The sequence below is a fragment of the Cervus elaphus genome, chromosome 9, assembly GCF_910594005.1.
Source record: "Cervus elaphus chromosome 9, mCerEla1.1, whole genome shotgun sequence".
In the NCBI taxonomy this organism is placed as follows: domain Eukaryota; kingdom Metazoa; phylum Chordata; class Mammalia; order Artiodactyla; family Cervidae; genus Cervus; species Cervus elaphus.
Window position 1 is genome coordinate 73,899,388 of NC_057823.1, and position 18,149 is coordinate 73,917,536.

Below are 18,149 nucleotides of genomic sequence, written 5' to 3' on the forward strand. Positions count from 1 at the left end.
TCCTCGAAACTACTCATCGAGGTAACTGTTAATATGCCTATGGAAACTGACAAAGCTAAAAATAATCAGAATCAGGATTTAAACAAAAGTCAGGTGATTTCAAAGCTGGTGATTTCATTAAGCTATGTGGATGCCCTTTAGTTCTTTTTCTTGCCTGATTGCTCTTGGTAGGACTTTGTCCTGTGTTGCTTTCAACCTTTTCCACTGAATGTGATGTTAGCTGTGGGCTTGTCACACGTGGATTAAAATGAGGTCCTTATGTGCTCAGTATTTCCCTTTATTACATGCCATCTCCTATGCTTTTTCATTCCAATCTCTCCCCTACTCCAAATTTTGGGTTTTATCCTGTAACCTTGATATTGTTAGGAGTTCTTTGAATACTTTGTTATAACTTTCTTTTACATTCTAATAGCAAGGAACATTAGGAAAGTCACACTGTGAACATGTTATGAGAGCTTGTTGAAGTAAACTGACTAAATGAATAGATGGATGATAAAAACCAGAAAAAAATCCCATAGAAAATTCTTGAGAGTTCACACTGTTATCAGCACTGAATGGAAGCTATGGTCCAAACAAACATGGAGTCTGAACCATCCTTGTATGTATTTTAAGGTGAATTACTGCAGGAGAGTAGTATAGTTGTATAGTTTGTATAGTTGTATAGTTACATAGTATATATGAAAATGTTCATAGTATATATGAAAATTAACCAGTTCTTTAAAAACGTATTGGAAAATCTTAGGAAATTGGCTGAAGTAAAATACCGTGCCCCCTAGATTAACAGATTATATTCCCAATCCTCTGTCTCAAAATGGACTGGTTACTTTTTGTCTCTAGGGAATTTTCTTGAATTTACATTGATTCTCACTGATTTCATGTAAGTAAATGGTTTTCAAAAGACTAGTAGGCCTACATATTGAATTGGGTTTTACTTTTAAGCATCAGTTGAAGATGCTGAAGTGAGAAAAATAATTATAGTAGTACCCCTCATCCATAGGTGATCTATTCCAAGACCCCAGTGGATGTCTGAAAGCCATGGATAGTACCACACCCTATATATATTATTTTTTCCTATACATACATATCTTTGATAAAGTTTATGTTAAGCACAGTAAGAAATTAACAATAATAACTAACAATAAAATAGAACAATTATAACAATATACTAAAATAAAAGTTATGTGAATGTGGTTTCTCTCTCTCAAAATATCTATTGTACAAATTCAATGCCTTTTCCATAGTAACTAAGTACTTTATCACACACAGTAGCCATAATTTTTATAGTTCAAGGTGTGATAGTATAAAATTAGCATGTATTTCTTTTTCTTTCTTCACGATTTCATCAGTAGAAAATGTGTTCTTACAAAAGATCTTAGCAATGTCACATACAACTTTTTTTCTCATTGAGAACTTTTACCTTTTCACTTAAAGGAAGCACTTTACACCTCCTCTTTGGCAAATCTGAATTGCCAGCAATACTACTCTTGTGCTTTGGAGTCATTACTAAGTAAAATAAGGGTGACTTGAACACAAGCACTGCAATAGTGTAATGACCCATCTGATAACCAAAGATGGCTAATGGGTGGGATGTGATGGACAAAGGGTTGATTCACATCCAGGACAGGACAGAGCGGGATGACACGAGATTTCATCACACTACTCAAATGGCACACAATTTAAGATTTAGGAATTATTTATTTCTGGAATTTTCCATTTAAAATTTTTGGAGAGCAGCTGACTATAGCTAACTGCTGAAGGAGAAGCATTGGATAAGTGGGGACTATTGTATACACAATTTAGATCACTTAATAAGACTGGGACTTTTAGAAATCAAACCAGTTACTTAAAAACACTCTATGTTCAATGTTTTTACTGAAGAACTACTGTGTGTCAGGTAATTTTAGGCACTAGAAATATGGTGGAAAGACATTATCCCTTTGTTCAAGAAAGGTGCATTTTAGTGGGGAATCAGTTATTGAATAAATAAACCTACAGTAAATACATAACAACAGATTGTGATAATGTGTTTTAGGAAAAGAAGGATAATAGTGAGGGGAACTGACAGGAAGAGGAGGTGGTGAGAAGTCAATAAATACTGTGTGAAAAAATCCCATTTTCATTGGAATCTGGAGGTATTACCTAGGCATGGAATGGTAGAAATGGTGTTGGGGTGGAAAGAGGGGAGAGGAGTAGGAAGAGATGAGGCTAGTGGAGAAAACAGCAAGTGTGATATCCTCCCAATTTGGAGACAGGAAAAGGGCTGACTAAGGAGCTTCAGTGTGCTAGAATAAGTGAGCAAGTGAGATAAATGCAGAGAATAGGCCATATTTGGCAGGTAAACCAAGTAAGGTGGAGCTACTGACAATAGCTGTTAAAAAGACAGCCATGTAATGTGTATACACAGCCATCATCATGTGTATTTTTCAGTGATAGGATTGATTTAATCAGATGCCTCTGTATTCTTTTGCAAAGTCCCATGAATTCACATATTTCTTCACTTACAGAGCTGTTATTGATTGCCTGCAACATACAAGGCACTGCACTGTATCTAATGGCATTTGGAAATGAGCCATCATGCCAAAACAGATGTGAGCATTGACAGACTGAATCACAGAATACACTATTTTCACAATACAAATATTTACACAATACAAAGTATTAAAAAAAATACTTTGTAGCCAGTAGCCTTGGTTCAGGGTGGGAAAGCTGAATGAATATACAAATAATTCTCAGAATCTGATTTGGACCAAGAATCAGGTGGTTAAGTCTTGCTCCCTTAGGTTGAATCCTGGCTCAAGCGCCTCCTGAGTGTAGGCAAGTGCATTCTTTTCTTTGAGCCTCAGGTTCCTATTTTGTAAACTGGGGATTGGGCTCCTCTGGTGACTCCGAGGTAAGTTATCTGCCTACAATACAAGAGAGGGGCCAGAGATGCGGGTTCGATCCCTGAGTCAGGAAGATACACTGAAGCAGGGAATGACAACCCACTCCTGTATTCTTGCCTGGAAAATCCCATGGACAGAGGAGCCTGGCAGCTACAGCACATGCAGTTGCAGAGAGTCAGCTCTGACTAAGGTATTGAGCATTCACAAACTGGGGTTATGGTAAAAGCTTACTTGACACACACGTTATCTAGGAGGGGAACCCTAAACAGACACTGCACGTGGAATACAGATGGCAGTGTCTGTCCTATATCATGGACTTAATAAATGGCAACCATTATATTTTACTCCACACACTGAGCCAGAAGAATAGTTTCTATTTTATTGTAATTTTCAGTTTGAGGGCAGTTAGTTGACTCTAGCTGCACCTGGCTGATTGTTAGAATTACCAGAAATCCTTTGTTTGGTCTGGGGATATGGCTGGGCAGCTGGAGTGTTTAAACCTCCCCAGGTGATTCTAATGTGCAATGATGGTTGCAAACCACTGACCTAGAGGCTGCTTCAGGAGGATGACAACACCAAGCTCCACTCTGCATCTTGAACTACCTCAGGTAAGAATTCAAATAAGTGGTGAAACTGCCAAAGGGTAGGTGAGAGGAGGTACACACCGCAGCGTTGAGAAATCTGAAAGATTTATCTACTGTGTTCCCAGGGCCCTGTTTGCCCTACATTTTCTGTCGTTTTGGTGTTAGTTTCTAACTGGTTCTGAACATTCTTTTATCCCTGGGATTGTAGCCCCCATTGCCTCTTTGCAGAACCAGTGACACCAAAAGCTAAAATTACCCTTTCAGGTTATTAAGAGGAACATCTTTGCATCACAAAATGTTTGTACATTTAATAGCATCCTGGCACTCTGAAAAGCCTATGTATTTCTGAAAGTGTCTGCTGGACTGGGAGGGGTATTTTACAGATGGACAATTTGAGACTTCAGGTCATCATGTTCTTCCACAAATGGTCCTCCTCCTTCCAATGTTGCTAGGAAAATCTTCCTAAGCCACTTCTTTATTATATCATTCTTCAGTACAAAAACTTCAACTGTCTCCCTATGACTACAGGAAAAATTCCTTAAACATGGCTGTCAAGTCTCTTGACTATCTGGATCAGACACCATTTCTAGACATCTCAAACTTTTTTTGCACAAACCCTGTATTTTAGCCAAATGATCTGTTAACTGTACCCTGAACTTACATTATGTTTTCTTCCCTCTATACCAGTGAGCAAATTTTGAATAGAATATGTATACAAGTCATTTGGGAATTTTGTTAAAGATTTAGTATTATTTACTAGTGAATGTATTATTAGTGTTCGTGGGTCTGGGGTGGGATCACAGTGAGGTTCTGCATTTCTAACAAACGCCTGTGTAATGCAGAGGTTGCTGATGCTAGAACCACACTCGGGTGGCAAGACTTCACACAGAGGCCAGGAAAATCTCAGGTGAACTATGTCCTTATTTAGTCCTCTTTGCCTGTCTCATTCCTACTTGTCTTCAATGGCTATGTGACAGAGTGATTCAATGAGATCCTAATTTGCTTTATCACCTCACAGTCCTTTCCCATTCTCCATCCATTTCACAAAGGTAGTATGACCCTCTGTGTCTTCCTGTGGTTTCAAGGAGAGATTTCTGTTTCTGGGCTGAAAGGAAGGTGACTTCCAAGACACATCCTAGTCTGGGTTTTGTCTTCTTGAGGCATGAGCTATTGACAAGACTCGTGCTGGGTTTCCTGGGCAGGAGGAGATGGCAGACCTTTGAGAAGAGCAGCAGTCAGAAGAGTCCCCTGTCTGCAAAGGGGATGGAGGTCTGAGGAGGTCATGCTGCGGGGATGGCTAGTGCTGTTATCTAGAGCACTGAAAGCCTAGCAACAGAGCTCTCAGCCTTGCCAGATGCAGGCACCCCGAGTTCAGCTTATAAACTAGAGGATCTTAAGCACTGAAGGACAGAAGCTGCTTCCTGTCCATTTTAAAACAAATTCACAACCTGGGTACAAATGGCCAGAGGTGGAATAAAAATAACTGATGTGATGTTCCACAGGCTAGGGAGCTGAGAAAAAAGATTTTAGGTTGACTTATGGAAAATAAATGGATACTTCCTTTAGGGCTGAATGTTTGAATCAAGTTTCATATGTGCTAAACTTATTTCCGATCCAGTCTCTTCCCTGGAGCCTGAGTTGATGTGTTTAAGGGCATCGTGGCAGAGACAAGAAGTCCTGACTTTGTAATTCTGATTGAATTCCTGATTTCAAATGGATATGAGCCTCAGAGTTCTCATTTGTAAAAATGTGAGTCCCAGCACTCAGTTCATAGGAGGGTTGAGAGGGCTAGAAATATTAAATGTAGAGCATGTGGCATGTCGTGTCTGATTAGTAAATGTTTGCTCCTCTTATACCCACCCACTCTACTACTGCTATTATAACTACCATGAACACTTCTACTATAATCAAGGCAGCATTTTATCCTCACAGTTTGACATCAGTAGCATTCCTAAAACAATGCCATGCACATCATTTATTTGAGTATTATTCAGAATCCCCCTGCATAACAACCAGGCATTAAATAATAAACTTTGATCATGATGATGTCTATGAATTTATTACCTACTCTTGATAGTTATTTTTTTGTATCACTCAGTGCCATATCTGTAGCATAAACTTGGAAGAAAGAAATTATGTTTTGTATTTCTTTGCAATCCATTAGTTTTTAGTATCCTGTAGATAGTAGATACTCAGCCAATATGTGGCAACTAGTTGTTGCAAAACAGTGAGTTCTGATAGTTTAGGAGAAGCGTAGGTGACAGAAATTTTAGATACAATTTTAGCAATCTGGGATTAGAGAAGCACTGCATTTTAGTCTATATTACCTCCGTATTGCTTCAAACTTAATTATATCCAAAAGCAGCTTATGTCTTGTTACTTGCCAAGTAGGCTAAATGTTAGGGTTCATGCAGCTATGGAAACAAGAGCAAGCCACTAAAGAGAGTCACTTTTCCTTCATCTGTTATATAAATATTTTTGCCAAGCTTTTGAACCTAGAGTATTAAGGAAGAAATCATCATGCTCTTAATCAAATTAATAACTCATATTTTTAAAGTAATACCTTCGTGTGTATCAGCAAAATATAACAATTCTTTTGAATTCAGTTAGTCAGGGGTTAAATTTCTAGCAACAGAAACTTTACAGCTGCTGTCAGAAATACAGTAATTACTTTGGTCAACATTCTCCAAGAAACTCCAGCTGTCTTATCAAGCGCGCTTTGTCAGAAAGACTCCTTTCCTGTTAGGGGGCATGAATTGTAGAATAACTACCATGGTGCCAGTGAAAGAGTTGGAATAAAAAATATTTCCAAAGCCATATTGTGGCTTTTTTTTTTTTAGCTTGAATTTGACATTCTGTTCATATTTACTGTGCTTTCTAGACAACCTTCCACCAAATTTTATGGACTGAAGAAAACGAGAATCTGCAGATTTTTTTCTTTGAAATTAAATCCATAGGAAATCATTGCTAACTATGGCCACCAATCTAAATCTCTACCCACCCAACGTAAACAAAAATGAAGATAGCCGTAACATATACCCTGGATGCTTTAAGGTTTTGTCACCTTAAATGTGATGATTCTCTCAACAGAAGCCTAGTTCTAGAGCTTGTCAGAAGTCAAGAATGGTTCATCTTCTCAGTGTAAATATTCAGGGAAATTCTCATTATTCATGGAGTTAGAGTCATTCAGAGGTGACTGTTAGTTTATACAATTACTCATCCTGCCATTTCCCTCTTTCTCCTGTTCAGTTCAGTCGCTCAGTCATGTCTGACTCTTTGAGACTCCATGAGCCGCAGCACGCCAGGCCTCCCTATCCATCACCAACTCCCGGAGTCCACCCAAACCCACGTTTCTCCTGTAGGGGATGATTTAGCAAGGAAGAACCAGGGACCCATTAACTTATAGTCAGACAAGAAATGGATATACGAGGAAAGAAAAGTAAATGGGTGGTGTGAATGGAACTGATTAAAGTACAATTAGAGACCAAACCCCATACTATAGCACTTAGTGGTGGAATGTTCCAGTAGAAAACTAGCACTGATCATTATTTTCATTTTATCTAGAACAAAATTCAAACTCCTTACCCTGATTTACCCTCTATCATCAAGTGCCTGACTACTTTTTCAATTCTATGTCATACTGCTCTACTTTGCATACTATGCTTTAGACACTCAAACATCTTGAATCCTCAGACTTAACCAAGCTTGTTCCTAATTTAGAGATTTTGCACTAGTTGTTCCCCCTGCATGTGCTACCACCCCTTAATTTTATTTATGGCTGGCTCCTGCCTGTCATTAAAATTGCAGCTTAAATGCCTCATCCTCCCAGAGGTCTCCTTTCCTCACCATACATAAGGCAGTCACTCACTAGCTTTCTATCTGTTTGAATTATCTTAACACTTAACATTTCCTCCTGTTCTTACCCATTTTATTATCATCTTCCCCCATGTGAAGGTAAACTCCATAGCTGCGAGGTTCTGGTTGGTTTTGTTCATTCCAGTGTCCTTGGAAATTACAAAGCTCACAGGTATATTATGGATTCTTAACTAAAATTTTTGAAGGAATGAATGAATTTACAAACAAGAAGTTACCATGTTTGCCAGGGAGGAAGAGTAGGGGTAGAAATAGTTAGGGAGTTTGGGATCGACATGTACACACCACTATATTTAAAATGAAAAACTAACAGGGACCTACTGTATCACACAGGGAACTCTACAATATTCTGTAATAATTTAAATGGGAAAACAATTTGAAAAAAATAGATACATATATTTGTATAACTGAATCACTTTGCTGCATACTTGAAACTAATACATTATTAATCAACTATACTCCCATATTAAAAAACGTTTAAAGAACAAGGAGTTACGTTAGGGATTTTTAGTCAAGGGATTATTAAATTAAAACCCATAGATAATGTGTAAATAATTTTGCATGGGGTTTCCCAGGTGGTGCTAGTGGTAAGGAACCTGTCTGCCAATGCAGGAGACATGAGACATGAGTTTGATCCCTGGGTTGGGAGGGTCTCCTGGAGAAGGGCATGGCAACCCCCTCTGGTATTCTTGCCTGGAGAATCCCATGGATAGAGGAGCCTGGTGGGCTACAGTCCGCAGGGTCACAAGGAGTCGGACATGAGTTAAGCAATTTAGCACACATGCACACACACATGCAACTTTGCATGAATGATATAGTCCTTTTTTTTCTGAAGAGAAGCCATGGTTTTTAGCAGAAATTCAAAGTCTGAGCCTCTGTCTCAAGTCTTAAGTTGAGTTCCCCAGAAGTGGTTCTGAGATGAGGATTCGTGTGGAAGTGATGCATTAGGAAATGTCTCCAAGAAAGACAGGTTGTGAAGTGAGGAAGTGAGGCTGGGAATGGAAGAGCGCCAAGCAAGGGTTAGCTATCAAAGCATGTTCTACCAGGGGTGCCGTTGGGTTCATGTTATAGGGGAGCTCTGGAGATCACATAACCTTCACTCAGAGCTGTGCTTATCAGTGCCTGAGAAGCAGGAACATTTATATTCTGCATCCTTAGTCATCAGCTCATGGCTTCCTGAGGCAGAGGTGGGGGTTATAGTTCTGACTTCCTCAGTTTGTAGATAAAGTTTTCTTAGGAAACCTGAAGACAGTCTTCTAATGAAGAGAGGAAAGTTCTAGCTGTTGAGAGTGAAAAAAAAGACTAGAATCTGATGTTCATGAAAGTGGTAAAGAGTTCATAGAGGTATAGGTGGAACACTGACTGTGTCTGCTGTACCTCCTTTGAAAGAAAAAAATGCTTAAGAATGACCAATCTTGTCTAATTTCTTTCATTTAAAATAAGGCCTCCTGAGGTAAGTTTCTTTTCCAACAGTTATGTAATTAATTGCTGAAATTTATTTGGATCAGATCCAAGGTCTTCCAGTTACCAGCTAATTCACCAACTATTAATTTCAAAATTCAAATTAAGATGCTTTTTTAAAAATATATCTCTGTACAAGAAAAAAAAAAAGATATGGAGAATACAAAGAATAAATTACTGCTCCTGTTCTTAGTGATTTTATAGCCTAGCAGGAGATAAAAGATGCATATAAACAAGCAAAATTATAAATTATTATATAAGAAAGAATACATTCTTAGGGAAACTCAAAACAGAGAGTAATCACTTTCAGTTTAGGGATGTGGGAAAGATCCTGTTGACATTGAGGCATTTGATCTTGGTGTATCATTCTTGTTACAAGAAAATACACTCATTCAAAGATACTTACATGAGCATCTACTATACTATAGATACGGTAGGACTGGGAATAAGGTGGTGAATGAAAAGGCAAAGTATTTATTCTCATATAATTTACATTCTACTTTGGTAAGATAATAACCAGGAAGAGTAACAAAGAGTGATAATATTATACAATAAAGGCTATGAAAGATAAATTAAGAACAAGAGAAGAAAAGTTGAGGCTATCTTAAATGGAACGATTAGGAAAAGTCTCTGACATTTGAATTTTGAGTTGAGACCAGAGGGATGAAAAGTGTCAGAACCAAGGAGAAAAACACGTAGGAGAAAATAAAACCCAGTAAAATGAAGGGCAAAACCCTTGAGGCATGGGAAAAAGTTTGTAATACTTTAAGAAATTAACAAAGAGTGATTGTTAACTTCAGGATCAAAGGGTAACCTGGTTTGAGATTAGTTTAGAGAGACTGGCAGAATCTTGTAGACCAGAGTAAGGAATTTGCATTTTAAGAGCAGTGGTTAAACATGACATTGCTTTATGTTTCAAGTTTATAGTATTTGTACCAGCTATAAAACTTGGAATCTGAAAAATATTTACATTCTCAAAAAGGAAGGAGTTGGGTATAAATCTAAGAAAATATGCACAAGGTCTGTAGGAAGAAAACTAAAAATATACTGATGAAAGATCTCAATAAGTGGAAATGTATGTTCATAGATTGGAAGACTCAGTGTTGTTAAGATGTCAGTTCTTTCCAACTTGATATATAGATTAAACCCTCTCCCAATCTAAATTCTAGCAAGCTATTTTGTAGATATTGACAAACTGATTCTAAAATTTATACATAGATACAAAGAATGTGGAATAGCCAACTGAAGAAGCAAATTTGGATGAGTAAACTCCTCTACTTCTAGATTAACTATGAAGCTACAGTAAAAACAGAACCTTATTTTGGGGGAAAGAATAGCCATACAGATCAATGTGGCAATAAAAAAAAAAAATCTTAGGAAAATACCCACACAAACTGAGTTATTTTTAACAAATGCACAAGACAATTCAATGAAGAAAGGATATTCTTTTCAAGGAATAGTGCTGAAAAGATAGTTTTTTCACCAGTGGAGCTGAAAAAAAATTTTTTTGGAAGTCCAAATAAAAATATGAGCCTAAACACAACATTGTAAAGCAACTAAACTCCAATAAAAACTAATTTAAATATATGAGCCTAATCAGAGATATTATACCTTATGCAAAAATGAATTTATAATTGATCACATACATAAATGTAAAATGAACAACAATAAGAAGCATAGACAAAAACACAGGAGAAAATCTATGTGACACTGGGTTTGGTGATGACTTTTTAGATACAACACTAAAAACGTATTCAGGAAAGAAAAAAAGATGGTAGGTTAACTTTATTAAAATATTTTAATCCGTGAAAAGACACAGATGAGCTTATAGGAGCCCTTGGATTCTAATACTATTCCTCAAATAAAAGGAGCCAAGACTCTTTGAAGAAAAGCATGATTCTCTGGGGTACATATGGACTGGGGTACATATAAACATGATGAGCCTGGAGCATACTGTGGTGTGAAAAAGGAAGGAAGCACTCAAAGCAGAACAAAACAGAAGAGAATAAAATGCCGTCCACAACTGCAGAGTGCAGCAAGGTCACAGAAGGACAGCCGGAAGAACTCCCAATTGGGAAAGCTAGAGCAGTTTGAGGAGCAAAATAAATAATATAGTATTGGGTTATAGCATAAAGTATAAAATAAATGAGTCCGTATTTATATATAAGTGATTTAATAAATAAATGGAGAAGAGCAAAATTTCCTCTGCAGAAAAATTCCAAATAACTTTTGTACAAACTCCCCTAAAGGTGGGGAAGTGAGCATAACTCTCCAGCCCATAAGTGTGAGTTGTGCACATGACTTCCTTCCAAAGAGTGCCTTATGGAAAGGAGGAAAAGAATAAGTTTATAGGAGAAAGCTGACAAGCACCACCTCAGCCAAGTGACCACAGTTTATATCCATGGTGAGGTCATGTTGGTAGCATGAACTCTTCCTGTGATGGAACAGAATGGCACCTTATCTCTGTAGCAATTTTCCCCAAACCCCACAACTCCATTTTAGTCATCAAAAAAGAGACCCCAATTCAGAGATATTCTAATAAAAATATGCCCCTCTACTACTCTTGAAAACACTCAAACCCATTAAAAACAAGGAGTCTGAGAACTGTCACAGTCTAAAGAAACCTAAGGAAACATAGCAAGTGAATGAACTATGGTATTCTGGATGGAGTTCTGGAGTAGAGAGATAACAGTAAGTAAAATCTAAGAATATCTGAATGAAGTATGAACGTTAGGTAATAACAAGTGTCAACATTGGTTTATTATTGTGACAAAGAGACCACACAAATGTTAAGATTTTAACAACAGTGTAATTTGGAGTTGAGGTATATAGGAACTCATTTTACTATTTTCAAAATTTTCTGTAAAAATAAGACTATTCTAAAACAAAATTTTCACTGGAAAATTACTGTGATATAATTTAAAAAATGAGAAATAACTCAAGAGACCATTAGCGGTAAAATAGATAGATAAATTCAGGTCTATGCTTACAATGAACTATTAAACTGCACTAAAAATAACACACTTCTCATGTATGCAACAACATGGACACTTTTCAAAAATACTATGGTAAGAAAGAAGCCAGAATCAAGAGTACATAGTGCATGGTTTAATTTATCTAAGAGTCCATGTGGAAGAAATCAAAATATTGGTTTCCTTTGAGGGATGCAGATTGGAAAAGGGCAAGAGAGAAATTTCTGGAGTTCTGAAAATGATCTGTATCACAGTTTTGGTAATAGTTACATAAAGTATATATTTACCAAATTCACTGAATTGTATTTTTACTATCTGTGCCTTTTGTGGCATGTAAATTTTACTTCAAACCACCTACATGATGATTTTTAAAATACTTGGCCACTGTGGTGAGAATGAATTTTAGTAAGTTAGAGTAGTATCAAGGAAATCATTTAGGAGTCTACTGTGGAATTCTGGAGAAAAAAATAAGTGATAGACGAGAGAAATAGATGAATTTGGGATATACTTTAGAGCTGGAAGCACCAAGGACATACTGTCTTATGAAATGAAGACAACTAGAAATTCTTATGGAATGAGCCTTGTATTTAATCAGCAGAGCCAGATATGAATTTCAGCTCTGCTACTTCTCAATTGAGTGATCACACATAAATAGCTTCATGTATTTGGGTCTTTAATATCTCATCTTTGAAGTGAGCTAATTGGAATTGTCTTACCTAGGTCTCAGGTTCCAGAAACAATCAAGTGAGGTAATTTATATATAAACAGTTTATAAATTATAGTGTATTATAGATATTTTAGTTATTAAATACATTGCATAATAAATGTGGCAGTACTGGAAAATGTATCATAGGTACTTTAATCATCAACTGTGAGCAATAAAATACCCTAGCTTCATAAATAGCTCTATTTCTCTAGGTGAATAGTACAATTAAGAATCTCAAATTTAGACTTTAAGAATCCCAAACTACAGGTTAGAAAACAAAGCTTGGCTACCTGGTAAGAGATCAAGATTGCAGTACCGAGAAAAGAGAGCTGTGTAGTTTGTTATGAGTCTTTAAAATTCCATACACAGTTCTTCGTGCAACACAATGGGACCTCAAGCTCAGTATAGTTTGCGTCTGCTTGCAGATAAGCACAGAGATGCATTGTTATATCTTCAAAACAACTTATCTGGGGCTATGCCACTCTGACTCTGTGCTCAGAACTCTCATGATAAGTCCAAGACGACAGCCAATCAAATGGTACCCTACTAAGGTTTCCTAGGCAACTGACACAGCTACAGAAACAAATTACACATAGTTGAGAAGGAAAAATACTGCAGCAGTTTCACCTTACTGATATTTTTCTTTATACATACATACATACATATCTATTTGGGCCAATTTTGGAAAAACAGAGCACGAGAGCCAGAAGAGCAATGAGATGAAGGACCAGAACTCCCTTGTTGTTTGAACCTACGAATACCATGGTCTTCTAAAACACAGTTGTAGATGATAATATTGAAAATAGTGATGTGATTTCAAATTTTTTTTTGACTTCCTGGAAAAGATTTTGGGGATAGCATTCTTACTCTGTCCTCATTCTAACCTGAGATTTGGATATTGTTTTCGTATCAAGATCCGATTGGGTGGGATTGGGAAACATATTTTTGCTTCTTAATTTGCAGGATACAGGGCATACTCAAGACATAGCAGGCCCTCAATAAATATGATTGCATCAATAAAGAAACAGCAAGGAATTTTCTGATTCTCTAATGTCCTTGTTCTGTACTCAACTCAAGGAACACTCAGGATCAGTTCGATGGATGATGAGCAAGCACTGGATTTAGAAGGCAAAGGAACAGTAGTCTTTGGCCACTTCCCCTTTTCAGATTTGCCTTCCCTTTCTGCATATCTATTACACAATCACTACCTTCCAGCTAAAGTCTAAGTAGATGAAATGAACCCCTACCTCTCACCTTTGTGAGAGGAGTGTGTGGAGTTAGTACTTTGAGAAAAGAGGAACCTAAGTAATTAATTAATTTAACAAAGATACATTAAGTCCTCACAATGTGCCAGGTGCTGGGAATGCTGACTGATTTCATGATTTTGAACAAGTACTTAATAACCAAGTATATAAAGCCTAACGAAATATGGCAGACTTCTAGAGCTGCAGAGAACTCTGTTGACATGTGACTAGATTCAGGATCTCTAAACCTTTGAGCACTGTCTTATCAGCAACCAGGAAAGGGGATTAGGAACTGAGTGATACACAGAAGACAAGCCAGATAAATGGATTTTATTAGCTAGACTTTAAATCCTGCCTATTTGATCTCTTGTCCTGATATTCAAAATATGAGCCCCAAGAATTTCAGAATTACCTTCAAAATCTAGACTGGAGAAAGGTTTAAGTATCCAGAATATACAGTTGGTAGATGGGGAATACTATCTGCTTGTTTATCCCTGCATCTAGAGTACCAAGCACAGAAGCTGAGCTTAGTAAACTTTTGCTGAGTGGAAGAAGTCCTTTCAGACTGTCTGTCCCAGGACCCATCTTATCAGACCACAGGATAGGGTGTGAATATCTGAGAGGAAGCCTTGACCCTCCTGGAGAGTTAGATGAAGTCACTAAGATTCAGGAGTCATTTATTCTAATTCTCTCACTGAATGAATACACATAATGAATTCCAAGGAAGGGTAATGTTTGCTGAAGGTCATATGTCTACTTAGTGGGAGAATTTCTGAGTTTCTTCTATCTTCCTACTATATCACAGAAGGAATTAATGGACTGTCGGATGATGAACCTCAGGGTAGTTCCTTTCAAAGGAAACACCTGTATTCGTAACCTTCTAGAGGGCAGAATCTAGACCACTAAGAGTAAATGTCTGCAGATTAATGATAATAAAAAAGTAATGCTAGTAAAATAAATTCATACTTAGGCTTTTAAATCATACTACATTTCCAGATGGTCTGTAGATTCCATTTTTGAAAATTCTCTGTGTACATATACACGGAAAACTGCATAGAGTGATCTATAGTGAAATGCTATCAGAGATCTCTGAGTGTTAGAATTTTATTCATCTCATGGCTTCCCAGGTGGCTTAGTGGTAAAGAATCCTCCTGCCAATGCAGGAGACACAGGTTTGATCCCTAGGTCGGGAAGATCCCCTGGAGGAGAAAATGGCAAACCACTCCAGTATTCTTGCCTGGGAAATCCCATGAACAGAGGAGCCTGGTGGGCTACAGTCCACAGGGTCACAAAGAGTCAGACACGACTGAGCAGGAGCACACAGTACACAGTTATTGAACAACAAGGGTCATTCTATGACCATTTTAGCCAACATATTCATTATTAGGTTTAAGACAAATATATAAATGCACAGTGTTATACATAAAGATATCAGAGTTTGTGTATAAATATAATGCTTGGAATATGGTAGATATTTAACACATTTTTGTTAGTTTTTTAAAATTTTATGTTTTAAGGTTTTTTTTTTTTTTTATGTGGACCATTTTTATTGTCTTCATTGAATTTGTTACAAATATTGCTTCTGTTTTATGGTGTATCGGGGGCAAGGATGGTTTGCCCCTGAGGCTTGTAGGATCTTAGCTCCCTGACCAAGGATCAAACCTGCATTTCCTGCATTGGAAGGTGAAGTCATAATCACTGGGCCACCAAGGAAGTCCCCAATACAGTTTTGAATGCATTATTTATAATTTATGGGTATATAACCATACTAGCAGTAGAACTCTTTTGACTCCTTGATAAATTATTATATAGTTTAGATAATTTGAAATGGACTAATTCAGATTTTTGTCTATATGATGAAAGCATTAATTGTAAATTTCCCCCTCCTAATTGGAGTTTATACTTTATAACGAAATAGATTATGCTATCTAGAATTATGTTGCTTCCAGAGTTTGGGTTTAATGAAAATCTCAAATCTTTTATACGGCTTCAGGCATACATCTGAAGATATCCCAAGCTGAATTATTTGAAAAAGAAAGCAGGGCTGCAAATGAAAAGAAAGGCAGTCTTGCTTCTCTTAGAATGATACAGTTCACCAAAGAAAAATCACTGAAGTCATTACATCCTTGATTATTGTTTTAAAACTGTCAAAATATTCACTTCCAAATATCCTCTGTCTTCTCCTGCTTGTGGATAGCCAAAGATACATGGGGGAAAAATGACAGGAAAAAAAAAATCCTGCCCAATACAGCTATTCTGAGATGGTTCTCTCAGGTGGTTAATCACTGGGATTAATTAGCACGCAGATACTGTGAGAACTTGAATTTTTTCTTTGATTCTCAGTCTTACATCACCAGGTATTTTCTAAAATCAGGCTGAACTCGTCCATAAATTAAGTCTTGAAGCTGGCCCCTGAGGGAAGAATACTCACAGGTATCCATCCCGACAGTGGGAGTCGTGCTCTGAATGCCGAGTAAAGCAGTGACTCGAAAATACATTTGTTCCCACCCACACCTTCTCCCACTGACAAATGCTGCGGCTCTCCAGGCCAGAATTCTACTTCAACAAATAGACTTACAAAAATAAAAGGAAAAGAAAGAAGGTGGGGGGGCCTAAGAGAAGAAAAGCCTGTCGGAGATGGAACACCTGCATAAAATTGAATATTTAATTGCGCACACACCCCCAAAATAGTACTTTCCAGAGCAACCGAGAGTTGCTGTCTCAAAACCAGTGTATGTGTCTAACGAGGCCCACAGTTAGACACATCTGGTCATGGGTCCGATGGGCTATAAAATATGGAGAGGCTTGCTGTAACTGATTATCACAACCATTCTTTCATAACTCCTGATTCTCAGCCAGTGAAGACTGCTACCTACTTGCAGCCACCTCAGTCTCGAGCACCATATCAAGAAGCATGTCTAGCATTTCATACATAACCACCCAGGTACCTGAGTTGGCATTCAAAATCCTCATTCATTTTCTAATGCACAAGTTTGAGCCTGTGCTGGAACCATGTAGAGGGGTCCAGGGGAATGAGGGGATGGGATTAGCCACTGCCAAATAAATATGACTCATTCTTCTTTTGTGGGCATTGTGGCTTCATTAATTCAATATTTTATATAGTATGATTTACACATTTCTGATTTTGTACAGAATACTTTTACATTTGACATAAAGAGTAACAGAGGCTGGATATTTATTCTTATCTAATTCTTCTATTTATTCTTATACAATCTGGATAATTGGCACCAGGTTTCAGAAGAATGGACAACTGTAAAACTAAATGTAAATTAAAGAGGTAATGTGCAAACCATCTAACTAAAAAAGATACTGCCAGTTGGGTGTAGTACATGCCCAGGAACTATGCTAGTTACTCCATGAATGCCTTTGTTTCTCATTTTTCTCCCTCTGACTTGCTATCTGTAATTGTCATCAGGATTAGAAGCTGGGATATTTTTGGGATCACAGAGAGTCAACCTGAATCACAGTCTCCATGCAGAATGGAAGAACAGTCAGAGGGCTTCCAGGGAAAGAACCGCAAAGTCATTTTAAAAGCAGGACCTATTTGCAAGTTTTATCCCTTCTTTGAAGCATCAGGAATGATAGCTCTGGGCTATCTCTCAATAAAAAATAGATTCAATGCATATCACACAGGGACTTCTTAAGAGCTCAAACTGCTTTGCAATATCATATAATATTTTCACAGTCACAATATTTCTCTTTGAGGTTATTTTTTAAGGGAGAAAAACAAATATTTAAGGGAGAGAAAAATTATTATCTGTTATTATAAAATAACCTAGACACTCAAGTATCTGATTCTCCAGCTTTCTGCTTCACTGATCAAAGCATTTTAAGTGTAGATGATAGAAATCTCAAAATTACTTCTGTGTGTAAACACAAGATAACTGGGATAACAAAATATTATTGACTCCACATATTGTGATAAGCATTTCATACTTATATAATTTTATAACAACTTGCTTGTGACAATGATTATATTTCCAATTCTCCTCCAAGTATCTCCTTCAAATATTTCCAGTTGTCCTCCAAGGTCTATGAGAAGATTACACTACTCTGCCCCCTTGAAGTTGGGCGAGGTCATGTGATCTTCTTTGGTTGGCGAAATGTATACAGTTATAGGCAAGTCAGTAAATAATTACCTGCTCTCACTTTCCCTATGCCCTAGTTATCAACAAAATTTTATGAGGCTACTACTCTATCCACAAAGTTCCAGAGTGAGAAGTAGGGGAGAGCTCCTCAAATGACCCACAGAAGACATACAGCATAAATGAACGAGAAAAACAAAGCTTTGTTGTATGGGTCACTAAAATTTTGGAACTGTTTATCACCTGTCCTAGCCTATCCTAATTAATAGGGTATCAAGTACATATTATCTGCATTTCACTCATAAATAAGGACTCACATGA